The 9,920-nt window shown below is 41.8% G+C and overlaps 1 non-coding gene across 1 annotated transcript; it reads right to left on the bottom strand.

Annotated features, from left to right (window-relative positions):
• Nucleotides 1–9,245: 9,245 nt before the first annotated feature.
• On the bottom strand, nucleotides 9,246–9,352 carry LOC141503730 (U6 spliceosomal RNA). Its single transcript, XR_012473056.1, has one exon. It is a non-coding gene; the product is annotated as a U6 spliceosomal RNA (small nuclear RNA).
• Nucleotides 9,353–9,920: the final 568 nt, after the last annotated feature.

The raw sequence follows: 9,920 nt of genomic DNA, 5'->3' as shown, positions 1-9,920 counted from the left end.
ATTCATATAAATTTGGTTCTACGTTTGAGAAATGAAGTCGTTATCCGAAATACTGCTATAAAACCTTCTAATCTTGGTTGCATTTGGTTTTATTTGTACAAAAACTGTTCCCTGTCTCTTGTTTGATGATAAATTCTTCCCCTCTCCTTAGATCTGACAGAAAAACTATTCCATGTCCTCCTAACTGGACTATGGTATCACCCTTTATGTCTAAATTCTGTACTCATTTCCAGCTTATCTTGGTATAGAGTGTAACATATTGGTCAATGGCTAGTCTCTGGCATACTATTTTTTCCAGTTTTTGTCATAATGAGTTCTTATCCCAGAAGCTTGAATCTTTGGGTTTATCAAATAAGAGGTTACTACAGTCATTTACTATTGTTTCTTCTGTACCTAACCTATTCCACTGATCCACCATTCTATTTCGTAGCCAGTACCAAAGAGTTCTTGTAACTGCTGCTTTATAATATAGCTTTAGATCTGATTTAGCTAGGTCACCTTCCTTTGCCTTTTTTTCACAGCAGTTCCCTTGATCTTTTTGATCTTTTGTCCCTCCTTAAATAACTTTCTAAAAGAGTTTAGATACACAAGGGAGAAGAGCTATGGGATGGTAGCTGTGGGAATGGATGGATCAACTGAAGGTTCTTAGAGAATAGAGAAAACCTGCACATGTTTGTAGGCAGTAGGGAAGCAAACAATAAACAAGAAGAGAGTGGGGATGATGAAAGGGACAGACTACTTGGGAAGTCAGCAAGGAATAAAATCACTAGATACTAATTATATATTAATTATATCATAATGGTGGAATTTCAGATAATATGGTAGACCAGTAAAGGAGGTAACTTTGGAGACTCTATAAGTCCTCTCAAGGAGACTAAAGCATAGGATGAGTCCTATAAACTCTCCTTATGTGTTGACATCCCATGGCCACTCTAAAGGTACTAGCCATCCTCATCTGGAAAGGCAAGTGAATGAAAAAGTCACATATCAAGGCAAGTTAGCAAGCATTGATTAATCATTTAGCCTGTGTTGGGGACACTAAAAGAAAAACACTCCTTGCCCTAAAGATGCTTACATTCTAATAAGGGAAACGTAGATAAACAAAGGAGTGGAAATGGGGATGAAAATAGAAAGGGAGGTATTCTCTGAGGAATTGGCTGGTCTGGAAAACCTTTCTTAAGAAGGGATGTTCCAAATGGAAATGACCAATTATAGGAAGATGCGGCAGGGGAAGAGGAATCTTTCCTGGATATGACATGGAATGACATGAATGAGAGTTGCACTGGATGGAGAGGAATAGATGGGTTGGGATGTGTCCCAGTGGAAACAGGGCCCATATAGGAAAGATCATGAGATTACTGCAATATGGAAGTATCAATTCACTCATTACAGGCCAAGGCATGGAACTAGACCGAAGTCTAGCTGCCTGTTGCCTGGCAGACCCCTTTGCTTTAGGAAACCAGGCTTTGTCTAACTTATCTTGGATCTTAGTTTCCATATGACCTATGTTGGCCCTGTGGTCAGTAGTATTTGCTATGGAAAAGAGGAATACTGCATATCCTCTGGAGAGTGTCTGCCCATCACATGTTAATGACTTGCAATTACAATGGCCCCTGCACCCTATCTGAACTCATGACTGGGCTCTAAAAGCCTCTAGTCACATCTTAATACCAGTTCACTGCCTGCCCTGCAGCCCCACTCAATGTTTTATGGAATCTAAATTAAAGGCTGTTTTGGAACTCTTAATTGTAAAGCATTAACTTCATTTTTTAATGACCAGGAACAAATTTAGCATCTGGACACTGGGACATTGCTTAGGCTGTTGGGGGGGGGGGGGATGAGGAGGTTGTTTAAGCCTATAATCTTACTTTCAGTCCTTACTCTATAATTTCCTAGAATGAAGACTTTGACAGCAAAATGCCTCTGTAGACGCCAGCCTCTGGGTCTCATTTGTCTCTGCATCAGGCGCCTGTTGACAGATTTTGACAAAGGGCCATGCGAACCCATGCTCTATCCTGTGAGGTACACACATATGGGGTTGGGGGTGAGGGGGCAAGACCACACAAATTTGAGGCCCAAACAACAACATCATCATCTCATCTGGGGCTGCAACAGCTTCAAAGAAGGGCATTGGCCAAAAATGCCTGCTCCTGAAATACTGCTCCTTAGTAACGTAGTACCCTGCCCCAAGGACAGAGGTGTCCTTGAAGTCTATCTTTAAGGCTTCCGTGGCATGTTATTGGGACTTTCAAAGGGGAGTTGTCCACAAGGAAGGGAAATCTTCCAAAGCAGCTCATTTTACTTTGGGATGGCTTCCACTGTTAGGAAGTGTTTCCAATGTTCAGTCGCAGCTAATTTCTTTGTCAACTTCTACCTGTGGGTCCTAGTGACCCCTATGGGGTCAAGAACAAAATGATAGTGCTTTAAATATTTGAGGACGATATGTGGTACTTTTTCTTCTCCATTCTAAATATCCAGTGCCTGAGCATGGATTGGTGTGCAAGAGGGCTGAACTCAAGATCAAAAAAAAGAGCGTATTTGAATTCCAATGCATTTGTTTGCCTAACTACAATTTTTATTACAACCCCTCTAAGCCTCAATTTCTTCATCTATAAAATGAGGATAATACTTTCACTACTTACTTCACAGGGATATTGTGAAAGTATGGTTTACAACCCTTAAAAGCTGACCTAAAAAAGAATAGATATTATTATACTGGAATAAACAACATGTTGGGAGGCAAAAGACCTCAGTTCCAGTTCCCATTCTGCTGCTAACTAACTATATGACCTTGGACAAGTCAATCTCCCTCTCAAAGCTTCATTTTCCTTGAGGTTAAGGAGGTTAGGCTAGGTAATCTTTAGGTACCTTCAAACTCTATCTTTCTATGAGTTTATAGAAAGAGATAAGCAAAAGGAGTCCTATTGAAGGATTTTGAAAGCCCTCTTTCCTGATCCATAAACTACAAATCTATTCCTCATCACCTTCCAACGGTACCTGAAATCCCCAACATTTGAGTCTATGCTTCCTGAGAGGGGAACACATCAGTTCCTAACTGATTTCAACACATGGGTAAGATTCATTTATCAACACGGCTCACCAGTGCCCTCAAGAGGCCCTGAGGAAATATGAGGCATAAACCAAGGGAAACTGGGAGTGGAGAAAGGATTGAAGCATAGTAGTTGGGACACTGGCAGGGGGGGGCAGACGCAGGACCAGGAAGGGGATTATTATGATGGAGGATCTTTAATCCTCTGGGTAAAATCAAAGATATGACAAATATCACTGACTTCACAATAGCATGTTGGTTTGATCCAACTTTCATTGGCTGGGTCAAGTCTCTGGGCAATCCAAATTGAGGGATATTGAGGTATTCTTCATTCCTGTAAGAACAAACAGGGCCCCTGGGCTGACAATAAACCTCAACAAAAGACGCTCGTTATCTGATAGTTTGCACAGACTGCACAGTGTAGTAGAAATGGGGACTGGATGTTTGAGCAGAAAGACTTACCCAGGGTCTGAACTTACAGATCTGGAACTGAATTTGAACTCAGGTCCTCCTGATGACAGTGCCACTTTGTTGCCTCAGAAGAATATTTTTAAAGTATTTTAAAAATTAATAATTGAAGGCAATGATGAATTTCAATTAGATTAGTGATAAATAAAGATGTAATTTTTCTCAACCAAGTCCATGGACCCGCTGAAATATATCCATGCACTCCTTGGGTATTTGTGAGTCTCCATTAAGGACTCCTCTTGCTCTATAGTCTCTCTTGAAAACTTCATCATCTTCATTGAACTTCATTCCTGCAACATCAATTGCCTTTTGGAAGTTACAAACATCTCAAACTCAACAAGTCCAAAGCAGAACTCATTTTCTTTCCTCAAAAGCCCTCTTTCTTTCAAACTTCTCTATTTCTGTCAAAAGTATCAGCTTCCCAGTCACCTAGGTTCACAACCTCAGTACCATATTTTCTCTTCATTCTCACTTATACCATGAGAATTCAATTAGTTGCCAAGTCTTGTCTTTGAATCTCCACATCTCCCTTCTCTTAACCTATACACAGCCACCACCCTAATTCAGGCCCTCAATGCCTTTCACCTGGATTATTGTAGTAGCCTCCTAATTGGTCTCCCTCCCTCAAGTCTCCTTCCATTCCAATCTTTCACTGCTCCTAAAATGATTCCCCTAAGGCTCAGATCTGACCATGTCATGCCCCAACTCAATATACTTCAATGGCTCCCTATTTCATCTTTTTGGCCCTGAAAGTCCTTCATGGACTAGACCCAGTCAACCTTTCCAGGTTTATTATATATTACCCTCCTTTCAACCCTCTATGGGTCATACACTGGCTTTCTTCATCTTCGTCAGTGATGGCACCCTAGTTCCAACCTCCATCCTTTTGTAATGTCAGTCCTCCATGCATCAAAAGCATTCCCTCATCCTCTTAGAATCCCTAGGCTCCTTCAAAATTTGTTCAAACACAAACTTCTACACCAAGCCTTTTCTGAGTCTTCTATCCCCTCCCCGTCTTCTGCCTCCTCCCCTTCCCCCCACAAAAGTTTCACCAGCCTGAGAGAGTATTGCCCCTTCCAACAGAATGTAAATTCTTTGAGATGGAGATTCTTTCATTTTTGCCTCAGTATCCCTAGAGTCTTACCCCAGTCAGGCTTAGCACATAGTAGGTACTTAGTGTTTGTTGACTGAGTGATTGCTCAAATCTTCTGAAATTAGCATAACCTATCAGATCACCGATAGTTGAATTATCTTGATACATTCACAAAGCAAGCTTGAAACTGGGGCTTGCTTTTGTCCTTTGAATACCTGAAAAGATATCAATGCCAGGCTCTGCGAATTCAAATACAAAAGAATTCAACAATTTCTGGTCTTAAGAAACTAGAATCTCTCTCAAGGAATCCATTTCCAGGTCTATAGCTATGGCCCCCAGGTATATTTAACTGTATGATTGTAAGCAAATCATTTTCCCTTTCAGAGCTTCCTCCACTTTTGTTTATAAATGTCAGTAATCCAGGGGCCACCTACCTCAAAGGGTTGTGGGGAGGAAAATACATTGCAAACCTTCTAGACTTTACTAATGTAGGCATTGTTATTTTTATGGTTCATGCCAGGAGGTACTGGGGTGGGGAAATTGGCCTGTTCACCTAAGGTCATTGGCAATCAGTCCACTGGTTTGAAACCCAAGTCAAACCCCTAGGAGCTGAAGTGTAAATAGAGCAAGAAGAACCCACAATTCTTGCCAGGAAATGAGGACAAGTGTTGGGGCGGCAGATATGAGGGGGAAGGGGGGGGGGAGATGTCACTTAGGAACAAAATTCTGGTGGTGAGTTATATATGGGACAATAGAGAGCAAATGCTGACCTTTTCCCCAAGGTGGGGACTGTGAGTCACTGAGGGGTAGACGTCTCTGGGCTGCAGTAGAAACAAGCCTGATTTTAGGGAGGCTGGACTAATCTGATGCTCCAAGGGAGGAAATTGGCCATTTGGTTTCCTGGCACCCTAAAGTATAAGAGGCACAGCCCAGGAAGAGTTAAATTCAAGCTAAAGCTTTTCCTTGTCTCTCTCACTACCCTTAGGGAAAAGCTTTCCTGCCAGTTTGCTGGGTTGATTCTCCAGGCTGAGGCAAGTAGTATTCTTTTAATCTTGTCTCTTTTTTAATGGATTCTTTTAATTCTTACTGAGGAAAGTTGGCTTTAATTGAGTTTTATATTCTACCATAGCTTGCTACATTGAAAACCCCTGAACCTTACTTGAGGCATTGCCTACCATAAAAGGGGGGACCACAGGAAAGGGGAAATGGGTTCTTTTAACCCTATGAGTGAGCATAATTGTTTTCTGTGACCTTAGATGTATAAATAAAGCCTGTACTAGATTTGGGGGGGGGGTAATAGCAGTGAATAATACCTTAGTGGGTCAGGGGAGTGGTGATATTACCTTGGGGGTTGAAGAGGAAGCACTAGATAGAGAAATTCCCCAATTCCACTGGGTAGGGGGTCAATGAGGCACATAATGGAGAAGAAGCCCTTAAAGTGTAACCAAGCCATTTGTATCTGGAGTGAGGCTCTGACACCAGTTACCTAAGAGAAATCAATCCACTACAAAATGTGCCAAGGGGAGGGAGAGAGGATTATGAGAGAGTGAAAGAGAATGAAGTGAAAACAAAGGAAAATGCATCAATAAAATGTACCTTTTTTTAAAGAATGAAGCCAAAAGTAAAATAATTTTTAAAGCCCCACTGCAGATTTATTACTGGGGGAAATATGCAAAGGCTAAAAACTCAATTGATAGAGAAGCTTCTGCTGCAGTGAAGAACAGGCAGAGGCTCCTTGATTTAAAGAAAATACATTACCTACAAATGCTGAAACTGACAGCTCCCACAATGCATCACTGAAAAAATGAGCATAATTGTAGGATGTTGCTAATATACAAGAAACAGCACTGAGCTTCCTTGATAGAATGAGGGCCCTAGTAGCTATTGGTGTAATGAGTTCAAAAACAACCTCAGATATTTACTAGCTATGTGACCCTGGGCAAGTCATTTAGCTACTGGCTGCCTCAGTTTCCTCATTGGTAAAACGCAGGTAATAATAGCACCTGCTTTCCAGGATTGTTATGAGAAAGAAATGTGATAATAATTGTAAAGTGCTAAGCATATACAGTAGGCGTTGTATAAATGTTAATTCCCACCACCTCCTTTCGACTTGCTCACAAGGTGCATGTGGGAGGCCACCTCTAGTTACTAGAAAAGAGGTCAGGTGGTCGGTCCTTCAAGAATGACTGAACTTAGCAGTCACTGAGTCACCTTATGGTCTTAGGTGAATTGTCCAGGCTTTCATGTTTACTCTATGCCAATATTTAAAAGCGACGGGAGGAGGAGGAGGAGAAGAGAGAGAGAGAAGAAAAAAAGGCATAGACAGAGAAGAAAGAGACAGGAGAGAGGTAACAGAGACAGAGTCACAGGAGAGAAAGGAAAGAGGAAACAAAGAAGAGAAAGAGGAGAGGTGGAGACAGAGTGGGACGTGTACAGAGAAGAAAGAGTCACAGAAGAGAGGAAAGAAGAGACAGAGAGAGACAGAGAAGAAGGAAAAAGAGGAGAGGGACACAGAGATAGAAACAGAAATAGTCACAGAAGAGAGAAAGGAAAGAAGAGGAGACAAGAGAAAGGAGAGGGTGAGTGAGAAAAAGAGTGGGACATAGAGCCAGAGAGAAGAGAGGGGCACAGAGAGACAGAAACAGTCACAGAAGAGAGGAAAGAGGAGACAGAAAGAAGAGGGGGAGCCAGAGAGAGGGACATAGAGAGAGGAGAAGGAAACAGAGAGACAACAAAGAGAGAAGAGAGAGGAAGGGCACAGAGAGGGAGGAACAGAGAGAGAAGAAAGGGATACAGAGAAAAAGAAGAAGGGAATACTGAGAGAGACAGAGTCAGAGAAGACAGACAGAGAATGAGAGAGAGGAGACATACAGGAGAGAGACAGAGAGATTCAGACTGTTAGCATCCTCTGCCTTCTCCCCATCACCTCCTAAGCATTTCTAGCTCTGAGATCAGTAATCAAATCAATACTACCATTCATAGAAAGGACATATCAATCCATTTTGCCCTATGCTTTCACTCACCATCCTGTGTCATCCAAAACTAAAATACTCTTCCTGGCCACTACTCCCCTACGCTTGCTTTTTAGAAGTCATCTGTGCCCATTCAGTTTCTTCTTGGGTGACACTGGGGAGCAGTCTCCCCAATAGCTCTAGTCTAAGATCTGTGGCAAGATTGTTCTTTAGGGCTGCAATGGAGGGGGACTCTTCCTTCTCCTCTCCCAGAGTAGCCATCTGTTAGAGACTGCAGTTTCTAGCAGAATTTATGTCTGATGAACCCAGCTAGTCCAGCCAGCTGATTACAGTTTGATGTTATGCAATATCAGGTGCCCAAGGGCTCTGTTGGCCCAGGAATTTCTAATTGGAGTCTGCTGAGATTGACATTCTGTTACCTGTTGGATTGCATGTATTTGAATAACCTTGATGTATTGACAGAGCAAGCTGGGAATTAGGACACATGGAAAGAATTCTGTGCCTAGTTGGTTTTGGTTTGGTTCTTCATCCAGAAGGGAGGAATACAAGAAAGTCTGGCCCAAGGTGGATAACTAAACAACAAATGAATTGATTGGACACTAATATGAATGGCTATTATGTGGAGGGAACTATTCTGTACCCATCAGGATATAAAAATTGGAAAGAACCTTAGGGGTCCTATCAACTAACCTTGTGTAACAAAAATCTTCTCTCCAACATACCAGACAAATGGGGATACAGGCTTTGCTTAAAGATCCCCACTGAGTAGGAGCTGACCACCTCCTTGACCAGCTCATGCTACAGTTGAACAGAATCCATTGGTAGGAAATTAATTTTTACCTTAAGCCTAAAAAGTATCACTCTCTGTAACTTCTGTGCACTGTTCTGGTTCTATTTTCTAGGGTCAAACAACAAAAATGGAATCCCAACAGTCCTTCAAACAGAACAGCTTTGGGCAGCTAGGTGGTGTAGTGGATAAAGCACCGGCCCTGGAGTCAGGAGCACCTGGGTTCAAATCTGGTCTCAGACACTTAATAATTACCTAGCTGTGTGGCCTTGGGCAAGCCACGTAACCCCATTTGCTTTGCAAAAACCTAAAACAAAAAACACAAAAAAACCCCAAACAGAACAGTTTCATAATCTAAGAAATTTGAGTAGTATAGACAACTAGTTATGTAGTAGGAGTTAAGGAAGTCAGGGAAGATCCCCCTCCCAACAAAAATGTCTCCTCTTTTGGGGGGGGGGGGGGGTTGCAAGGCAATGGTGTTCAGTGACTTGCCCAAGGTCACACAGCTAGGTAATTACGAAGTGTCTGAGGTTGGATTTGAATTCAGGTCCTCCTGACACCAGGGCTGGTGCTCTATCCTCTGCATCACCTAGCCGCTCCCTTCTTTTCTAATAGCATCTTTTTTCAAATCCAGATAATGTTACTCTGTGCAGGAGGGGCTAGAAAGGGAAGAAGATATGGTTGATCACTTGGAGTCTTTGAGCTGACAAGGACTCAGTCCCAGTCGTTGCCAGGTTTAAAGGGGTCCTCTTCGGGGAGACCCAGGTACTGGGACTGTTCTTCCATCAGCTTCACCATTCCCTTTGCTAAGGTGGGCCTCAGCAATAGCTTCATCCAGCTTCTTGAGAAGGAAGTGTACTCCCACAGGATACTTGTAAACATAGAGAACATTTCATGAATTTGTGTGTCAGCCCTGCAGAGGGGCCATGCTAATCTGCTTGGTATCATTCCGATTTTAGTATATAGGCTGCCAAAGTAAGCACTTTCAATAGCATTTAAATTAATTTAATTTAATTAATCAATTCATTTGAAATTAAGAAGGAGATCCAGGAACCAGCAGGAAGAACATTTGGATAAAAGTCAACAGAGACAAAAGGAGGAACAATTTTGTCATCAAGAATTAGCACAATCAGAACAGAAGGAAAATATAATTGCAGTCAGAAAACGCATCATAAGTTCACCACAAAGTCAGGATATGGTAGTGATGTGGGACTTCAGGTATCTGGATGTTAACTGGAGTTGTTTCTGGCTCTCTGGCTCTCTGCAGGAAAATCTATTCTTGATCTGATTTTTTTAAAATAAAAATTGATCATTGAAGTGGGAATGGTGACCATTCCATCTTAGAACAAAAAAACAAAGAAAAAACAAAAGCAGGGAATAATCTAACATGTTTCCTAGATCTTAAGACACCTGATATCAAGGTGTTCAGAAGAAGGATGGGCAAGATCTTATAAAATAATATTCTACAGGTAAAATTAGCCCAGGAAGGATGAGAAGCTAAAGAATAAAGCGTTGAAGACTTAAAGAGAAATCAGTTTTGATTTAAGCAAC

This window comes from Macrotis lagotis, chromosome X (assembly GCF_037893015.1).
Source record: "Macrotis lagotis isolate mMagLag1 chromosome X, bilby.v1.9.chrom.fasta, whole genome shotgun sequence".
Lineage (NCBI taxonomy): Eukaryota > Metazoa > Chordata > Mammalia > Peramelemorphia > Peramelidae > Macrotis > Macrotis lagotis.
This window is presented reverse-complemented; position numbering and strand designations above follow the sequence as displayed.